Source organism: Anas acuta, chromosome 1 (genome assembly GCF_963932015.1).
Source record: "Anas acuta chromosome 1, bAnaAcu1.1, whole genome shotgun sequence".
In the NCBI taxonomy this organism is placed as follows: domain Eukaryota; kingdom Metazoa; phylum Chordata; class Aves; order Anseriformes; family Anatidae; genus Anas; species Anas acuta.
The window spans coordinates 115149245-115170467 of NC_088979.1; the positions used below are offsets into that span (position 1 = coordinate 115149245).

Below are 21223 nucleotides of genomic sequence, written 5' to 3' on the forward strand. Positions count from 1 at the left end.
TGAAATGATATGCCTCACAGTCCCCTAGATCATTCTAAAGCTAATTAAAAATAACATACACTCTCTTTTCAGTACAACACTTAAAACATGTTCCTAAAAGCCAGTCAAGGTCTTTCGTGCTGAAAGAGTAGCAGTGAAAGAGCCACAGGATGCACTACTTGTATCTTAGATGCTCCATTACTCACCTGCTAGGAAAGGAAAAATGGAGGATAGCTGCCCTTGCAGATTAGACAGCTGACAGAAGCGCCATGCCTGGGATAAACGGGTGCCAAGCAGCTGTAAGAGATATTATCTTCTCACAAGCTCTGAGGATATTTGTGTGCTGTTGGCCAATCACTATGAGTCATGATTTGTCTCTGGGGTGATTTATAAATGCCCAAAATGTTCTTCATGAATATTTACTGACACAGAGTTAAGTATTTATGTCCCAGTGTATTCTTGTACAAGAGTCTTTCCACTCTTACTCCCCTCTCCTTCGTTATCAGTGCTCTAATCAAAGTGAGGTGAAGATTAGTCACACTGATAGGCAGTTTACACATCTCTGCACGCCACGGACACTCACTGAAACCGTATTCAAAGACCGAGTGCTAAAGAATTTGCCATCTCTTCACTTATTTCAGAAGTTTTTATGGCTGTAGTTCACATTTTCCAATACCAAAACTCACATGGCTCTGATGAAAATGTCAGCAGAAGTACATGTTCCAAACAGGAAGTTTCAGCATTTTCTAGGTAGCCACTTTCACCAGGAAATATAAGTGAACCAAGTACATTTATAGCCTGTGACTCAGTAGGCAATTGTTGAGTTTTCAGGAACACCATAAGGCAATAAAAAGGCATTAAATTAAATAAATACTCATGTTTTATGATATATTATTTTCATATTTATAGGATGTATTACTGTTTGTATGATATATTATTATAACATTAAAGTAAACTTCACAGAACATACCACACCACATGCACAAGAATATATATCACAGAACATATGTATAAGTACAATGATGTATTATTGTTCCAACACCATGGACCTACACAGGTTGATACAACAGGCTAGATTAGGAAGGGGTTTCACGGTCATTTCAAATGAGAAGAGGCTGCTTTGGATTTCATTTAAAAGATAACTAATAAAAAAGTTAGTTGATATATCCTTTATAACATAAAAACTTAGAATCCTTCCTCACCTCTGTGGAAACTTTCTGAGGATCCACAGATCCAGTATGGCTAGAAACATGCTTGTGCTCTTGCATGTGCTAAATCCAGAGAGTTTTCTTCCAAGCAGTGCACATACATGTAACTATACAGGCATGAAGCACATCATCACATTTAAATTGACAAATGTACATTAACTTGGGTATGATGTCCAACATAACTAACAGAGCAACCACAACTATTGCCCTCTATTTTCTTTATGGAAAAGCTTGATAAATTTATGATTTCTAGTATTCTACACACCATTTTCCAGGTTTGCCAAAAGGTGAGATTTCTCCTTCCAATTGTGAACTTCCATTTACATGCACACACACACACAAAAAAAAAAAAAAAAAAAAAAAAGAGCAAAGGAAAAGAGTCCTCCCTCACCTCAGTTACCTGAGGGTACTTCAGTTACCTGAGGGTACTGCTAATGTGCATGTAAGAATGAAACTTGCAATTTTGCAGCACCTTAGTAACAGACACAACCACCACCTTTTATTAGACTGTGAAATGCCTTTTAAAGAAGTCTCTGAACACAGACATCTTTGCAGTACTGAATAACCAGAACTTTCTGCATGTTTGCTATTCAAGAAGTATATATTTCAGTGATTTGATCCAACTTCTAGAAGACAGGAAGAACATTTTTGTTTTGATCCAAAAGAATGTGCATGATGTAACCTTCTAGCTCATACAAAAGATCCATATGTGATATTGGTGATTTCCATTATACATTTTGTTACAGAATAAGAGTTCACTAGGAAACAGATACTGGAAATGTGAAAAGAATAAACAAAGCAAACAAACAGAAAAACAATGAAGAACAGTTACCTAACTGGACTGAGTTGAGAACTTTAATAAATTTAATGCTGTGCTATACAGCATAAGACACAGCAAAGCTGGCATCAAAAATCTGGTGAAGTTCTTCACCATCCAATTGAGACTGATGTATGACAGAAATATAGAAACAGTTCTGAATGCCAGATTTGGGGGGTATAAGCATGACTCTGTTCTCTTAGTTCTACAGCTGGATGGGAAAAAATAAAAAAATAAAAAAATAAGACACTTCCTTCATCCCTAAAATAGTCTTTATCTAAATGCATGTACGGGTATTCACACCGACATTTAATGTCTGCAAACACACAAGGAGCTATTTTCTAGCTCTTGAGGCCTGCTCAAGTGCTGGATCAGAAACATCTTCATTTCAGAAGCACTCCCACTTATACATTTTCTTCCTTCATATTTGTATTTCTTGAAAAAAAGGGGGGGGGAACAAAAACAACAAAAAACTACAAATGCCCAACATCAGTTACTCTTTTAAAAATCCACAGAAAGCCTGCAAAAGCCATAAAATTATCCAGCTTCAGTCAAGTAAGTGAAGCAACTTTTTATTATTATTGTCGATCTGGATCATCCTCTTGAAAAATACACACACACAAACTGCAAACACCCACAACCAAAAAACAAACCAACAAAAAACAACACAAACTGTTCATGAAATACAACTATTAAATCCTATCCTGATGTCTTCCACCAAGGGATTAATTATCATAATCTGTGTGCTAAGTGATGTGCAAAATATGAGGATAGACATGCTCCCTGGTCTAGACATTGTTCCTTAATATCTTATCAGACTGCTTTAATACTCGAAGAAGCATCATCAGTAATTTGCTTCTCTTCATCTGTTTTCAGGTTGAAAAATGTCTCCTTTGCAAATACACTAATTTAGGTGCATTTCCTTTGTAAGTAATGCTAATCACCTATACCAGCTCTACCTGCAGTTATTAATCTTTGATATACTAGAGTTTTATCAAGCTAAAAGTCTGCGAAAGGAAAAGTGTGTTTTGCTTGTTTAACATTTATTCCCATCACACAGCTTCTACCAATGCCCTAACAAAAAACAAAAGTCTCTTCGTATTATTATTATTTCAGTCTAAATCCATTTCATTTCATTTTTTTGTAGACTTTCCTGCAGAATACCTTCAACTCTCATGAAATCAGCTGACATTGTTGGTTTAGCAAAACTTAGATCTTCGTACTAAAAAGCACATATTTTTCTCTTCTCTTCTCTACGTTACTTGCTTTTGTTTTTCCTAACCTTTCCACAGAACCTTACACACCGATCAAAGCATATAAACAGTGCTTGTAATGAGATTTTACCTTAGGAAAGGCAAACTTTAGACAGGAATTTGTGACTTGTTCTTGCACATATGTCCAAAGACCTCCATTAATTATGACAGCAATCTAATTCTGCTGAGGTTGCAAGGCTGCTTTAGCAGAGTTTATCACTCAAATTAACCAAGAGAGCAAACATGAGTGGAAATCAGCAGCTTGCTTTCCTTACCTTATCTGCCAATCTACTGCTACAATATCTGCACCCAGTCCTTTGTATTTCCACTTATAATGGACCAAGAGGACAAGCAACAGTTTGTAAAATACCAGGAACTATAATGACCCTTGTGTCAAATTGGGAAAATATTCCAAATCCCTCCATTTACACCAGTTTCCACTTATACAAATCCCCTTTTTATCCTGGATTTTGGGATAAGAAAAGCAGTTACAGTTGTAACAGTGTTTGCTAGTTTCATCTCTTATTGTCATTAAAATTTTAATCATTTCAAAGGCTCTAGCAATCTGTGATTGATGCCTTTGCCTTTAGATTACATATGCACATAAATAAATTAATTAAACAGAGAATATAGAAGATGGAGTAGAAGCAAAATCTTGCTTGCTACTACATGAGCATTAAAAGTCTTTTTTCATTTTCAATTGATAAAAATCTGAAGTGAGGAAACACTACTGAAAAAAATAAAAGCTAATAGTTCTTAAAAAGAACGTGTTTATCACTCAGCTGGAATATTTCAGGCTGTGATTTAGGAAGGATTTTAGTTTTGTTCTAAATATACTTGGAAGCAATTATGATAACTCTGTAGATTGAAGGTTAGCAGTAAATTGTTAAGATTAGTCCACTTTTAAAATAAGGAGGTTTGTGGCCATGAGAAATTGAAAGCCCTGTGAAGTCCACTTTGTACCTTTAAGCTGGAAGCTGGGAGGAAAAGAAAAAACTGCAGTTAGTGTGGCAGGGAACTCGCTGGTGTACAGCAGGAAAGAAATGCACAAAACAGTGGGTGATTACATGGAAACAGAAAGGAGCATAGGAATCTGAAAAGTTGAAAGAACACCCGAGACCTGCACATTACCAAGGGTCAATTTTGCTGTCTTATGGCTCTGTACCAAATTACCAACTCAGCAGCAAATTTGACCCCAACAATATGCAACTTGGCACAGCTATAATGTATCAAGCATAAAAACACCAGCAGGAGTACTGAAAGGGCACGGGAAGCGTAGAAAGTAAGAAGATAGTGCAGTAGAGTTTGAATGGTCTAAGAGGATATAACTATGAGTAATGGGAAGACATTTAAAAAAATGGATCATTGAGGCTGAACAGCAGGGAAGAAAAACAAGATGAATTAGACCACAAGAACTTCATCCAGAAGGAATCCCATCTCATGAGATGTTTAGAACAAGACTCAATGAAGTAGTAAAAAACATACTGTAGGAAACAATTTTGCAGGTCAGAGAAGGTCTTTTCTGTCTCTAATGCTAATCATTACATAGCACTTCAGGGAACCAGGTAGGGAAAAACAAAGAAAGAAAGAGTGGGGAAAAAACAAAGACTGGCTAGAAGCAAGATCCTCTTCATACAGGTGAGAAAAGGTAGGAGCTTTCCAGCAAATGTAAGAGTTGAGAAAACGTTCTCAAGACAAACATTTTATGCAGGTGAAAACCGGTGGGCTGGGAAAGACAAAAAAAAATGTTGTCAAGATGGAAAAAAATTGTATGACTGGGGCACAGGCCATGCTGATACAAGAGGAAGTAGAATTGGTCTATGCTCACTTAATAAGTACTGTTGAACTTACTGGTTAGTAAAGGACAAAAAGATTTTTTTTTGTTAAATGATTGGAGGATGAGAAACCATAGTCTTATGACAATGGACAGACTTTCAGACCAGACGAGAAGTGCAGATGCCAGAATAGATAAACACAAATGAATAGCTCAGCTGCCTATACCAGGAACTGTGCAAAGGCAGTTCAGCTATGGAGGACGTGCTGTAGGCACCTAAAAAAGAAAACCAAAAAGTCACTTGAGGAAAAGCAGAAAGAGAGGGCTATGTACTACTTACTGCCAACACTAGGGAGAACCATCCAAACGCAGCTGAATGCCAAAGTAGACATCCTGAAAACATCCAACACAATGGAGTCACTGGAAAACACAGATAAGCTACAATTTGTTCTGCCAGGTTGCAAACTGATAAGGACTCAAGAACCCATGCTTTTTCAATAGGGCTGTGTGGGTCCAAAGAAACTGTTGACTGGACTCACCAGGGACAGAGAGAAGAAAAACAGGACTACAATTATTGACCTAGGATTAATAGTTAGTTCACAGCTACATTAGAAGCATTGTTTGACAGAGCTGGAAAATAGTATTTGCTGGCATAGTCACAGGGCATTACTTTGTTTGATATGAAAATGTCAGTGAACATCTCTTTCAATTATTCTTCCTTTCCTATTCTAAAGCTATGTTTATTCCACACAAACCTAGCGTTATCTCAGTTTAATTCAGAGAATTACTCATATCAGTGAAGCTGAATAAAAAATAAGGTAGTGCAAAATGTTACAAAACACAAAACCCATGTAGGACATTTAGGATTGATTTTCACAAAAGAAAAGAAAACAGACATCCAAGTTAAAAGGCCTTGTTGTAGGTTCATTGGTTTTAACCATGCATAATAAACAGGATGCTAAATCTTTAAACGCTTCAATAAAAGTTACCATGAACTACTTCACAGGCTTCTTTCAGTGGAAGGAATGAAATAATTACAATAATTACTGTCATCTGACAGTAACCTGAGACCTTAAATTCCAAATTTCTACAAAGTGCATTGCCTGCTAGGTCTGTGTACAGTGGAAGTGGTAAGTTCTAAATGGAGGTGTTGGAGTTATCAGATGCCCATATGTATGGGTACTATGTATATAAAATAAGTGCACAATACCATCAATTATACAATCAGAATTACCTCCCTCTTCTCAACAAGGCTACTGGGTACCTGAATTTCCACCACCACAGACTAGCCACTGAATCTGAAAAATCTGAAAAAAGGACAAGAGTCCAGTCATTTCTTTTTGCATCTTTTAAAAAACAACCCATTAACAGCACGATGAGGCTTACCACCCTGTCCAAAACTTTCACAATAATATCAATATCCCCAAAATCAAGTTTCCCAACTTCTCCACTGTGTCTTGTGAGAAAACAGGACCAATTGTGATAATGAAAGGGATGGCAGTTCCTCCCCTTTTCCAGGCTGAAAGGGCAAGCAATGTAAAACTTGGGCAAGGCTTCAATATTAACAGCAAGTTTGAAGTGTGCTAAAGCATACTGGTGGAAATGTAGTAAGAGTGTGTGCATGAATACCATCATGGCAGAAATCATACATGGGAGGAAAAAAATAAAAAAATAAATTAAAAAACAAAGAGGAGGAAAAAATAAAAGAATACTAACAAGCTGTCTCGGAAATCAGAAATACGTTTAAAAACAACCAACCAAAAACAATCAAACAAACAAAAAACCAACACTGCATTTGGGATTAAATCTGCATGATGCAGTTTTATCTGTCATCCTGTGGGTCTGCTGGCTGCAGCTCTCTTGCAGGGCTCCCTGTGCTGTAAGGGTATGCACAACTGTCAGTCAAAGGCATCCAGAGGAAGTGTGTGACTTCGAAGATACAGAGACAATAGATGGAAACCGAGTAGTACGTAAGATACAGATCTTCAAAATGGGCAGCAGCAGAGCTATGAGACTGATATATCAGACAATTAGCTTGCTGTTTCGAAGACAGATGGTAAGCAGGAGTGTGATCACTAAATGACAGCAGTTATGCAGAATGAGTTTTCCCAGTAGAAACACTGTGGTTACAGAAAAGACTCTGTGGCAAGATAGCACATTTTTCAAATCTTTTATTTGGTATCCACTAGTTAACAAAAGTATCTTAGAAAGGAAATGAAATAGCAGGTGGTTATCAGAAAACTTTTCAACCGTTTCACTCCTTTTATCTATTCCTTTTTTTTTTCCTCACCAGTTTACCAGAAAAAAAATGAGCAAAAAAAAGCTACAAGAATAGAAAGAGATGGCAGATTCACCAGGTATGCTTATGCAAGCTTGTTTAAGCCCATTGCTAGTCTCTGCTAGCGGGTACGTCTGTGCAATTCCAGAGCAGAAGCTCTAGAGGCACACGCGCTGCAGAGAAAGGGAAGCTGCATGTGGCATTTTGGCTGGGTATCTGTGGAGAGTGCTGGCAGGGAGGCATCCCTGTGGGAGCGCCTTGTTGAAATTCCACAACCAAATGAAAGGGATCGTTGGGATACTGATTACAGTGCATCAGTTGGAATCACTTCCCCTCTGGATGCTGCTAAATCATCTCTGGCAGAAACTGTTTATTCCCAAGGCTCCCAGAAACATTTCTGAGCAACAAATCCTTTGTCTTTGCAAAGGACTTGATTTGACTGAAGGCATTACCATGTGAGATAACACTCTCTGAAACCTTTTATCCCTTTTTCTAGTCTCCTACCAATCACACCAGCAGAGTACTATACTATATTGAACAATAAACACACTTTGTTTATTTTCCAGACTTTGCCATCAGTATTCACTTAATACTATTTTGTTTACACAAAAATCCGAAGGCTTGCCCATTCCCATACAAGGGAAAGCGTTTTAAAAGTTCTTAAGCTTCTTTTCTGCTCAAGACAGGCATGCCCATGCCCATGGAACCCAATTGTATCAAAAAAATAAATAAAAGAAAAATAAAAAAAGGGCGGGGGGGGGCGTTTGGCAATCCAGTACCAAACACAGGCATCCTATTACCAACACTGAGCCAAGCTCTGTGTTGATTTTTATCCTTTGCAGCTACACTGTCTCCAACAGTGCTGTGAGACCTTTATTCTAAATGTTTTTGTAACTAATAAGAACCTTGGGTTAGCTGAAAATGCTGTATAGTTGTATACAAAATTCTTGCAGAACTAAAAGAGGTGTACTTTCTATAAATGTGGATTTGTTAGACCAGGTAGCCAGAGCAGAGACACTCTGAAAAAGGGAAAAAGTAACTGGGTAAGAAGATTAAGGAGGAAAAGTTGAACTAATCAACCAGAAAATCAACCAAAAAAAAACAAAACAAACAAACAAAAAAAAAAAAAACACATCACAAACAACAAACAAAAAAACACAAACTCATAAGCAGGGTGGAAGCAAGGATCAATGGGTAAAGAAGAATCATGGATATGGCAGGAAAAAGAGGCCAAATCTGGGCTCACTGAGCTCTCACCCCTCCAGATTTAGGATGAAAGTTTCCTGGAGTCTCCCCATTCTTCCGTGGCCAGGATGGGTGGAGGGAGAGAAAAGGAAGGGAAAAATTTATAGGGGGAAAAGAACACAAACCAACAAAATAACCCCACCAACAATGTGAGTTCTTACTCTATTATAAATAATCTAATGTGCTTATGTTGAGCTAGACAACACACTTAAGTTGCATGGTTTACTGCTGGTTGCTCATCATATGTTCTTCGTTTTCATGTTCAGCTTGAAACAGTTTGCAGAAGTGCTGAGCCCTCACAGCTGCAGCTGGGAATTGTGCTTATGCTCAGGGAACTGCTCAATGAGAATCGTGCTTCTATATATGAAGTGTTATAAACATGTTGCCTATGTATAGTGCTAACTAATGCTAAGTATGATAAAAAAATAAAAATAATTCCTTAGGTGTTCTAAAACATACACTCAGACACTCATAGTAGATAATTTCATACCTTACTTACAATACTACCACCTCAGCTCACAGAATTTTTCTGAAAACAAGCATTTTGTTGTAGCGTGAGGATACTGGAATAAGTACTAAAAACAAAAGCTCTGAGATGCTCATCCTCTGCCTCCCAGGAGGATTTTAAATATCATGTAACAGGTGAGGTTTAGAGACCTTTAATGAACGATGGGGAGAAAACAAAGTAGCCAGTCATTAGCCAAGCACTGCCCATCTGGCAAATGAGGTGGAGCTTCACAGACAGAAAGAAATGAATCACATTACACTATCCCATCTATCTGGTAACATATTATACAAATAGACCGAATTAATTTTTAAATTAAACTGTAGTATTTCTTAGTAACAGGGGCTTTGGTTCTGAAATTTCAGTTGTGGCCTGCTGCATATTATGGGAAAAGTAGCATCTCACTGCTGTAAATTACTGAATCCCATAAAAAGCTTTCAACATTATATACTAGTTTGGGGTGAATTTTTTTCTGGAGAGAAAGTAAGGAAAAGCAGAATTAGCACGTCAGTGGTCACATAATCCACTCTCAGCCTCCACGCAAAATGTCACAACTACACTTCCTCATCCACAAATAAAGTTTAGGTTTTAAAAGCACGGGCTGATTCAGCCCTAATGGGGTGGGTTGAAGGGGAATGATATTGTTCCATTCTCTTGAATGAGCTATAGGTTGAAGAATTTATACTGAAAATGGTATGGTTGGTTTAGCTTCATTAACCCAGCTACTACCAAAGTCAAAACATAGAGTGACACACAATTTAAGTGTTAGTTAATAATGTCTTGGGGAAGAGGCAAGAAGAAACAGAGAGAAAAGAAAAAAAAAAAAAAAAAAGTGCTGATGAGAGAAACATGATGGGATATTTAACATTTAATAAATATTAACAAACACGCACAAAAACAAGTTATACAGAGAGTCCTTTGCTTGCTCAACATATTGCAGTGATTTAAAAAACAGAATGCCTAGACACAGATGAAACATTTGGAGACTACATATGCTATTGCATAGGGTATGTGGCATTATAAATCACTTGTATACACAGAATTAAAAGCTTGCAACTTTAAATGTTGTTGTTGAAACAGAGTTAATGGTAAACTATGAAGCTTGACTGCCTGCTTCCAAAGAACTACCCAAACCTGTCTCCTTCTTCCCCCTTTGCTATCCTCACCCTTCCTTCAAATAAAAAAAATAAAATAAAATATAATAATCCAGCTTGCCTTCTGTTCCCATAGAAGCATCACAGATGAATAAATACAATAATTTACTACTCCTAAAATAGCAGTAATCACCTGGTAAACATATTAAGACATATTTGTCTTGTTAATACCACTTGTATCTGCCAACAGCAGTTTTGAAGATTCCCCAGGGCATAACAATTAAGACTGCTACCGTTTCAAACATGTACAAGGCGAAGTATGGCATATGGATTTGGGTGTCTGGGCCTTTTTACAGAACTTGATAGGAATCATGGATTTCCCATTTATTCTGTCAAAAAAGAATTATGAGCTGCTCATCCTTTAGCTGGAAGGTATCCACAAGAGTACTATAAACTCTCCATTTAGAAGGATGCATTTCTGTTCTTTGAGTATTTATAGGTGCTATGACATCATAATGCTGGGAATCATAGTATTTATATGTTTTCTGTAAAAGAACCATTTACAGTAAAGCTATTAGAGAAAGTGAAGAACACTAGCTAGCCCATCAACAAGTGCTACATAAACACAAACAAGATACATAAAATCAGAAGCAGGCCATGAATACAATATTAATCACATAGCTGGAAATTAATCTTACTTTTGTCATAATATACTCATCTGAGCAAAAGAAACCCAGAGCAATTAAGGACTTTTTTTTTTTTTTAAAAAAAAAAAAAAGAAATGGAAAAAACATTTTACTAGGAATACACTAACTTTCCGTTCACCTACTATACTGCTAGATGTCCTTTAGTTTCATCCTCCAGTTTCTCCTGTGCATCCTTGCACCCTTACCCTGCTCTGTAGGATAATTGACAGCCATTACATCATGAAATGTGGTTCACCCTCTTCTTGTTCTGTGCAAATGCCTGTAACTGAAAAATGTTTTGTTTTTCTACGCATGTAATAAAGTAGTTGTCACGTGTGGCAATTTTACATGATGTTGCATCTATTCAACATGGAACATAGTCAGCACAAGTGAACAAATACAAAGAATAATCCACTTTTGTATGAAATCAAGTTTTAATGAAATTGTCATTAATATTTATGTTAACTATTAAAACCTAAAGAGACATGTCAACATTAGCATCTGAGCAACCTAGAAACACATTAGCCTCTGGTTTCAGAGAAAAGCTGTTTTAAATGCAGAAGCTCTGATTTCTCTTCCAGCGATGATTGTTTCTTTTGAAAGCTTTCCTCCCTACATCCACCCTCATCTTCCTTCCAGATGTTTATGGAGCCAACAGCAAGTGGTATGGAAAAATGAATATATGCAGTTGTAAGGGTAGATTGACTTTTATTTGATAAAAATTTCTCTAGTAAGATTTGCTGATGACAGAAGAGCAATATCTTGCCACTCCACACTCCCCTGTTCCGTAGCTACTATTCTGTCAGCAGCTGCTGATTTCCCAATATCTTTTATTTCTAGTTGCCAGTGTGCAGAACAGGTTCCTGGTGATCATCAAGAATGGACGATAATAAGAAACTTATGGTTAGTATGTTATTGAAGCTTGCTTTCCTCAAAATCTGAGCAAATTCACCTGTGTTAAACATGATCCCTTCTAACAATTATGCAAGATCTATTTGTACAACAGCAAGATATAGCAGGAAGGAACCTCTGGCACATCTACTTTTCCTACAAAATACTCTCCAGGAAAGCAGTGCAGCTTGAGTTCCAGCTCAGATCTCTCTCTCTCTCTCTCTCTCTCTCTCTTTTTTCCCTCCTCCTGATTTAGAAATCAGCCAAGCATTATAATAGGCATGGATTTCCATTTTGCAACCAGACACACATTGCACTAAAGAATATGGTAGACTGCAAAAGTATAGGTTTATCTGATCATTCCCACCTTATCCTCCTTAAAAACAAACATACCACACCTAAAAACAAACACACACACAGCCAAAAACTCAGAACAAAACTCATTATCATACAATACACATGCACACAGTCAAACATATAAAGTATTCCTCTTGAGAAATGTACCTCATACATCCTATTAATCCCTCATGGCTGCAAAGTGCAGTGAATTTACAGAAACTCCCCAAAGATGTTCTGCTTTTGAAACAAGCCATGCCCAAACAACAAGAAAAACACAGGTGAAATTATTCATTTGAAAACTTTTGCTAAATCCTCCTTTCTATTTCAGAGGATAGAAGTGAGTGGGATCTGTCCTAATTAGCTCAGGGTCAAGACCTGAAATGAAGCCACTGCTGTTAATCTGTGCCCCAGATGGAGCACATTGAGAGAGGCAGCATCAGAGAAATTGTTGCAATTCATTTATAACTGCCTGGTGTGCTCTGTCCATACTCAGCTGGATTAATCAATCATTAGCAACCTTAACTGTGAGCCTAAAAATCTGCTGGCAGATTAAACGCTAAAAATGGACAGCAAGTCAGGTACAGACACTGCAAGGACAATTCAAACTGGTCTCCAACAGCTCCTTTCTTCCCAACGAGCAAGCTCCAGGCTCTTTTTGGCCACGCGAGTGCATGCTGTGCAATGTACCAGCCGTGCTTGTGGTGAGTGGATACCTCCAGTTCTGTGTGCAATTGAGCTTTCCCTGTCGTGCGGCTGAGTGCTTTCCCTCCTCCTGGGGGAAGCTAGTGGGATGGCTGCAGCCTTGGCAGCCAAGATGTGGTGAGAGGCAGCCCCCAGTGCTTAAATCTCATTACTGCCTCGCCATCAACTGGAGCCGCCTTGAGGGGTGGGGGGGGGGGGGCGCTGGGTTTTGCTAGATGTCATCAAGGTAGAAATAAATGCTTTTTCCAGTGGAGGAGGAGGGGAAGACTATCTGGAAGTACACAACCAAACACACACATTCAGCTCTGGTGATTTTCCCCATAATCAAGGAACTACTAATTATTTTACAGTCAGTAGAATCATTGTTCAATCTCCCTTGGCCAGAGGAAACACTGCAAGGGACATAGTTTTGTCAAAAACTGATTCCCTCCCTCAGGTACCACTTAAAAAGAAATAAACAACACACCCACAAATTCTTTTGTAATATCATTATTGTATCATCATTTCCCAAGCATCAGAAAACCATTTTCTTATGGTCTTTTAGCATCACATTCATATTTAGTTCTGGATTCCTTTGGGTTTTTGACAAACCAGTGAATGAAACAAAGAAGTGGGTGAGGACTTTTTCTTCCCCCGCCCCAAGTTTATTTTGGTTTCTTCATTAATGTATGCAGAAGAATGTCTCATTTAAAGAATTCATCTAATAGAGCCAAATAAAACACACACGTGCCACCCCTGTGCCTGAATGTTTACATTTCTATTACTGTACTAGCTTTAGTGAGAGATGGTAACAGAGCAATTGGAACAGGATAGACCTTACTACAGTGGACAGAAATTAAACAACATACAGTTTTCTCTCTGATGAGCCAAGAGCAGATGAAAGCACAATTACCTGTTTCAGAAAGGGAAATGTGAAGAAAGAATATGACAATTTTTTGTAGCAGACAGTATGACATTCTTGTTACCAGAATATGTAAAATGATCCATTTCGCTTCTTGAAATGGCAAATCCTTTTCCTAGCTCTGTATCCGCTCTGTAACTCTTTTATTCAGTAGTTAGGGAGTATATAATAACAAAAGCCTACATACTTCCAAGCATTTACAAACCAAGTATCAGACAGTCAGCTACTGCAGCAGAAAATTACGTCGATTATTTCATTTGAGTTTACAGAAGCCAGAAGGTCTTGTGTTAATGGCATCTCTCCAAAGCAGGTTCTACAAGAGATTATACATTTTTGTAGTAAATCTTGGAAATCTCTGAACAACTTAAGTGTATATTGATTTCACTTCCCTATTCTCACAGGCCACACCTACTCGTAAGTGTATGTTTGTGGAGACTTCACACAAACAAGTGCTAAATAGGCCTCATTTATTTTTGCATTTTTTTTCTTGCCAGTTGGGAACTAGACCCATCTGACTTCTGCTTTGTTTTTGTTTGTTTGTTAATTATTATTATTCACATAGTTTCTTCTCCCTTCCATTATGTCATTGCTAAGCTGAGGAGGCTGAATTAAGTTCTTACATAGATCAAAAGGAAAAACACTGCAGTTAAGGCAGCAATGAAGCAAGCTCCACTCCTGCTCCCCTCAGCATGTTTCAGCTACTCATCAGAGTAGCTGGATGCAGAAGGCCAATTCCAAGCCCCTGCCCTCGCCACTGACCTGGATCAGAGTGGCAGAAGCTTTTTCCAGCACTGGCCACCAGTTTACTAGAAAGCAGAAATAGATCCTTCGGTTTATCTCCCTCAGAGCTACAGAGTAATAGAGGGGTAGAAACGCTTTGATGTAACATTCATCCCAGCTGGACTTGATCCAATGACCTATAGGTGAAAGGCTCTGTGTATCCCATTACCATTTCTTTGAGTCATCCCGACCCTTTGTTCCCCACCTTTATTAAAAGACCTGAAGATTAATGCAGTGAACAAAAGGCAGAAAGATAAATCTCAGTCTGTGATACATTTCAGAAGTGATGTTTCAGGGGGAAAATTATTATTTTTTCTTTTTTTTTTTCTTTTTTTTTTTTTATGTGCAACAAAAATCACCATAAAATCTGATAATGCTGATAGGTATCTAGCTTGAGGCTTCTATAACTTTGAAGTGATTGTAGGTAAAGATATTGTTCAGAGTTTAAATTTTACAACATTAAATGGTTTTGTTATCTTTCCAATTCCAAAGCAGAAGAGTAACTCAGTTCCTCCAGGAATCAACACAATTAGTCATCTGCAGATATCATAAAATGATTTTTTTTTTTCCTAAAAAAATGTAAATCCTCTCATTATCTTTAAAATACTTGCAGCTTATCTTGCTTTTAAATTTAATGAGGGGAAATGTGTGCCAAATTAGAATTAAATGTGTCTTACTTACCTGGCTTTTTATCTTGGTCAATTTTGGACTATTGTTTCTAATGAGAACCATTCTTTACTTTCTACTATCAACTATCAAGGCTGTCATTTAGTCCAGATCCTCCTCCTCTTCCTTTATTTTAAGGTGTTTGTGTGATCTCACTGAATTGAAAAGCAGGGCTGACTTATGTAACTGTTCTGGACAAGTCTATGCTGACTCAGATAATTTCTAATCTAAAAATGAATTTTCTGTCTTCCCTTGCTTTCATTTGGAATCTGAAGTTGCTTCTTATACAAGTAGTCAGGACATTCAAAGCAGTAAGCAATGAAAAATATCCTGAAATTTATGCTGGCCCAGCTTTTGCCCCACTGGTTAATTTTCTGCAGTCTTAGATGTTGGCACCTTCAGTAATACATTCTTAAGTGACTACTCATTTTGTAGCTAGCTCTGCCACTACTTCTGGCCAGAATTTATGCTTAGATAAGCATACATGCATCTCCTCAAAGTATTTATGTAAGTTGTCACAGCTTTCTATTAAAAAACTCCATGTAAAGATTTGCAAGTGATGAGATGAAAAAAAACAAACAAACGAACGAACAACAACAAAAAAAAAAAACAAAACACCATTTGTAAATAACTTTGTCATGAAATAAATGCTTTTAAGAGCATGATCCACAGATGTATACATTGGAAAAAAAAATCCCCGATTGATATCTTTTTATACAGCTAGCACATGCTCATTTAGTGCTTTCTGTTTTCGTCTGGGAGCTTTCTCATTGCACATCCTCTAAATGGTTTCAAGCAGTCAGGATATGGCCTACAGGCAGTGGGAGAAAGGCTCCAAAAATTCTTAAATATAAATAACCAGTTCAGGCTAGATGTTGGTTCTTTTTTTTTTTTGGTTTAGCAGGAAGGAACAGTATTTCACACTTTCTGTGCTAACTTAGAGGTCCTTGCACTTTTTGGCCCCACAATGAGCCACTAATTCCCATAGCATATCAGTAGCTCCTGCATTCAGTGCAAAATGACACTCCTCCTTGCTTCTAAGTACAGATGAAAAGAAACTATCCTGGATTTGTCTTTGCCAAGACTGCAATGGAACTGTTACACAATAAATGTCAGGCTCTTCTTGTAGATTTTAGAATATTTAGATACTCAAAGTATTATTTTGTCCTTGTATTTCCCATCATAACTAATTTACTCCCCTGCTTCCAACTCCTCAGTCCTAAACAGAGCTGAACAACAATGAACTCTACATAAATAATCCCACCAATTGCCACAACTTCTTCATTAAAGGGCCTTTGAAGTGTTTTCCCACCACTTTTTACTGAACCCCAAGACCAAGGATATCAACCTTTAGATGGATGAATGTTTGCAGAAAGAATGGACATAACTTGCAGAAGCAAAATATGAAATTTGAGTACACGTTTTTAAAAATGTGAGTCTATACCTCTGAGCCATCCAAACCACAGTATTTTAATTAATTAGCTAATCAAAAAGAATTATTGCTTAATAAAAACAATAGAGAGTATACAAATGATTTTGGGATAAAACCCAGAAATCTTGGAGAATATCAATCAAAACCACAAACATCTGACGAAGAAGAATATGTGATCCATGGCTCTGATATTGAAGGGAGTTGTCGGTGAACAAAGTTTTAATATTGCTCCACCACTAGATGTTGCGTGACTGACCAGTCACAACATCGGTCTTGTCTCCTGTTTTTCCCCTTTCACCTGTTAACTTTAATATCTTACATAAGTAGACTACTGAAATGGAGATGATGCTTTCCTTGTCCTAATTTCCTATGCAATTCCTCATCAGAGTGATAAAGAAGTGGCCTCAAATATGCATTTGTTATCTCTGGACTACAACAATAAAAGATGGCTTCAGCACTCTAGTTATTTGTACTGTTTCTTCAGTACATATTCTCAGAAATACTGAAAATACATCAAAACTCTCCTCTACAGGTTACTCTCTACAAAACTATGAAACTAAATGCCTTACTTTTTGACTCAACGCACCCCTTCTAAAAGATCACTTAAAAGGTCAGATGAAGATTACAGCTGAGATCAGTTCTTCTCTGGCACAGGGAGATACCTAACAAATCAGGATAGAAATGATTTATGCTTGGGCATAGCTTTCTTGAGATGCTGGAGCAAGACTGCACAATAAATTGTTCTCACCTCAACAAGTTCAAGATGTTGCTGTATACACATAAACAGGTGTATTTCAAAAAGCAAACCAAACCTCTAAACCCAAGATGATAGGTTAAAAATCAGGACAAAAAGAACCACAAAATATCCACAAAATAAATGCAGTCACAATTCACAGTGATCTGAAAGGACATGAGCTTCCTCTAGAAGAAAACCTAAGTTGAAACCAGTGATAGTTATTCTGATACAAAGATGACAACAACAATATGATCTGCCCAGTGAAATTGCTAAGAATGCTAGAGGGTCGATTGTCAAGAAAGCTATTTGTTTTGAATTATTCACTTAGTTTCTCAGTTAATTAATTTCAAGAATCTGGCTATTACATCCAGGCTATGATCCTTCAAACCGTGTTTTTTAATTGTTGATAGAAAAGATGAAATTCTTTCTTCTTTTGAAGCTGAAACAGAAATCATTGCAAGAAATATAATAATAAAAAACACAACACACACAAAAAAATAAAAAACTATAGCTCCCAGAACTGACAGAAAATTAACATGGCTTAATAAAACTCATGGTGGGCTTGTTATTGCTGCTGTTTCTTAGAAGACCATAAACGCATTGACAAGTGCTCCTTCACACAGAATCCCTCAATTTACAGCATTTGGATAAGCCTGTGGCTATGAATAAATAAATAAATAAATGTTGATTTCTCTCTGTTATAAATGTCTTATCCCTCTCACACACATGTATGAGCAATTTGCAGAGACAAGCAAAGCATGGCTGAGACAATGCACAGGGCAGAGGGCAGGGTATGAACCTGGACTTGTTCCAGTTGTTTGAAACTTGGAAGAAGTCACCAGCATTTCAGTTCCTTTCATTTATTACCACGGCAAACTCCTCGTTCAGCACCATAACCTTTCTCTGCCTGTTTCCACCACATACAAAATGGTGTTTTACTCATTCTTAAGAGCGCATACTGGTTTTTACCTCCGATTTTCAAAGCAGTGCTCCAAATACAGTCTTTCTGTTGTACACTCCACTTTTCAGAAACCCAAAATAGTTTGTTAGATCTGTATGTAAACCTTGCTTCTCTGTAAGGCCTCAAAGAGAATTTATATTCATACTATATGCATGCATCTACCCTCTGTGGGATATTGCCAGCTGAGCTACAGTTTCTTCACCATCTAATCCAAGCACATCAAAGCATCTTAGCAGCTCTGGAATGAATAACTACAGGCTTTCATGGCATAATTTATACGCATATATAATGTGGTGAGCCAAAGGCATCTGCAGTCCCACAAAGCAAGTCAAGTTTCAGAACCTGGATCCTGCAAGTTCAGCCCAGCTCATGGGCTTCACAGAGATTAACCCCACTCACCATGTTCACTGGCAGGACATGAGGTATTAGTGACTCTGTCACAAAGCAGTGCCACTACCTGTGCTGCATTCAGGCATCTGGCAAAGCCATCCAGCCAACTCAGTGCAAGGCAGCCTTTGGGATATATTTTACCGCTATGGCATGTTTTCATTAGATCTGCACCTGTCAGCATTGAGGAAATGCTGGCAACCCCAAATGCCCCAATAAATTCACATCTACAAAAGGAGTTAGAGCATTACTTTAGAGGGTTTTTGTTTGTTTAACATTTTGATATATGATCAAAGCATTCAAAGTTGGGCTTCAGACAGCAACTGAGTATTAGTTGCTCTTTTAGCTCAAACACTCCATGTTGCTCCTAATATAGGGAATATCTTCCAATTCAGATGACCATTACCTTTTCTTAATTTAAATTCTGCCATAAATCGTACCTTGCATATGACCTGGCAGTAAGCTTTACATTTAAAAAAAATAAAAATTAAAATTAATACAAGTAAATCTAGAAATTCAGAGAGGCCAAACTGTTGTCATATTACTGTGTTACAGTAAATATAGCCTGTTCACTTCTTATCCTTCAAATCATGTTTTGGGTTCGCATGAACCAAGATGTTCAACTAGTTACCAAGCTCTTGGAGACAGATGAGTTTTCTGTCTGTAGCTCTGTTTAGATGTGTGCAGCTAGGTGTTTTTGGGCATGGTGAAGATAGATTCCAGAAGAGCTCTACATAAATAATTTGATTCCTTTCTGTTTAAGCACCAGAGTAATTCACCAGAGATCCTTAAAGAGTTTCAGCAGGATGGGCATACAGACTGTGTAATTTTTGTACCTGCATCAACAAAGGCAACACCTGACTGCATAGGTTTTTGGACAATACTTCAATACCTTTACTCTGTAATTTATTCTGATGCTGTAGTGGAAACAGTCTTCCCCTGGACATCTGGACTCAAAGGAAACTGAAAACCCAGCCCTTGGCACATGAACAATGAAATTAAATATTTTGTTGTACTATCCAGTGGATCTTCAAAAATATCTGTGAGAACAGGACACTAGGTTTTAACATCATATAAATAATTGTACTTCTCAGGTGGAACCATTACATATCTGTAAGCAAAACCATTACCTTCAAAATAATAATTTTGAAGAAGGCCATCTTATTCAGTTTCATTTACTCTACAGAAAAAAAATATATATATATATATGATTATATTCTCAAACAGAATACTCATCTTGTTAAGTCAAACTGCACTGCAAGTCATTGCATCACTCATGTTCCTCATGCAAACTGCTGTTTAAGTGCCTCCTTCCAGCCTCTGGCTTGACTACATTTTTACAACAACCAGACCTCCCTTCAACCTTTAGTCAGCTCACAAGTCTTACATGCTCCAGCTATAACCTGCATCAAGGAAACATGAGTAGGAGTCTCCTGAGCTAAAATTCCTGTAATGCATTTATACCTGGGACAAAGTTGTATCTAATCCTGCTTCTACCTCCAAAGAAACAAACCCTTTTAAAAGCAAATAAGTAACACTACATCTTTATGGAGGCTTAAAAAGCGCTATTCAGTAGCTCTTTCCTCCACCTTCCAAGATGTAAATGATTGCTAATAAGCCCACATAACATAAAAATGGACCTTGCTGTTTTCTGCAATTCACAGTTAATGATTACAAAGGTCGGTTTTAAAGACAACATCAAAGAAAGCTGCCCCAGATGAGGACTTCATTCTTGAAAATGTTGGAGTTCTGAAGAAGTCTCCTTTTAACTTAGTGAAACTCTATCAAAGGACTTCCTAAACTGTTGGTGAAGGGGGGGGGGGGGGGCAAATGGTATGATGAAACTTTCAGTTTGACTCATGGCTGTATCTGAAAGAGTAAAGGTGGCCCGATACATTTTTATTTATTATATCAGTGATGAGAGAGAAGAATGACAAGCCAAAGAACTAGTTAGCCAGTTTCATCTCCAAAGTTCATCCTCAATTATTAAAATATTTAACAACACTTTATTTCAAATCTACCATCCAACTAGTTCTGTGCTCCATGCAGTGAAAATCAGATTTGTAGAAAGCTGCAGAGAAGCAATACATCATCTTTATACCTGGTGACATGCTAAGCTTTGATCTTTCAGTCTGCCTTAGGCTAGGATCAGAAAGAGGGGACCAAAGCCAGAGCCTTTAGTTTCATGGACTGTTTTGATTCAAGTTATGGGGATACACTGATCCACTCGGTTAGTCACATCTTTTCATCTGTCTGCAGTGTCAGTTAGACAGAAATGAGAAAAAAAAATCTTTTAATTTTTGTCCAAATATCATTAAAACCCATCACTTGAAAAGTATCCTTACAATAAAAATCAAATGTAAGATAAAAACCAAGAACAACTTAAGCTGGATCACCACAGAAGAGGAAAAATAAGAAATTGCTCTTAAGTGCTGTCCATCCATGCAAATTTTTAACTGCCCATTCTGCATATTTAAAACACATATTAAGAATTCAAGATTTCTTCACTAACAAAAGTCCCCATTGCCATTTGCCTATGGTCACTTTCCTTTATAAAATACACATGCATAGATTGCCTTGAAGACTTCC

General features: G+C 37.5%; 1 long non-coding RNA gene across 3 annotated transcripts in view; it reads right to left on the minus strand.

Moving 5' to 3' along the window:
• Positions 1-21223, minus strand: part of LOC137862535 (uncharacterized) — a 155374-nt gene that overhangs the window by 50025 nt on the left and 84126 nt on the right. For 2 of the 3 annotated variants that reach the window (XR_011100383.1, XR_011100382.1), the window contains 2 exons: positions 11046-11125; positions 9952-10698 (listed from right to left, as the gene is read on the minus strand). The exons of the other annotated variant lie outside the window; for it this stretch is intronic. This is a non-coding gene — a long non-coding RNA (uncharacterized lncRNA). Of the gene's footprint in view, positions 1-9951; positions 10699-11045; positions 11126-21223 lie in introns of those variants that run through there. 3 annotated transcript variants of the gene reach the window in all.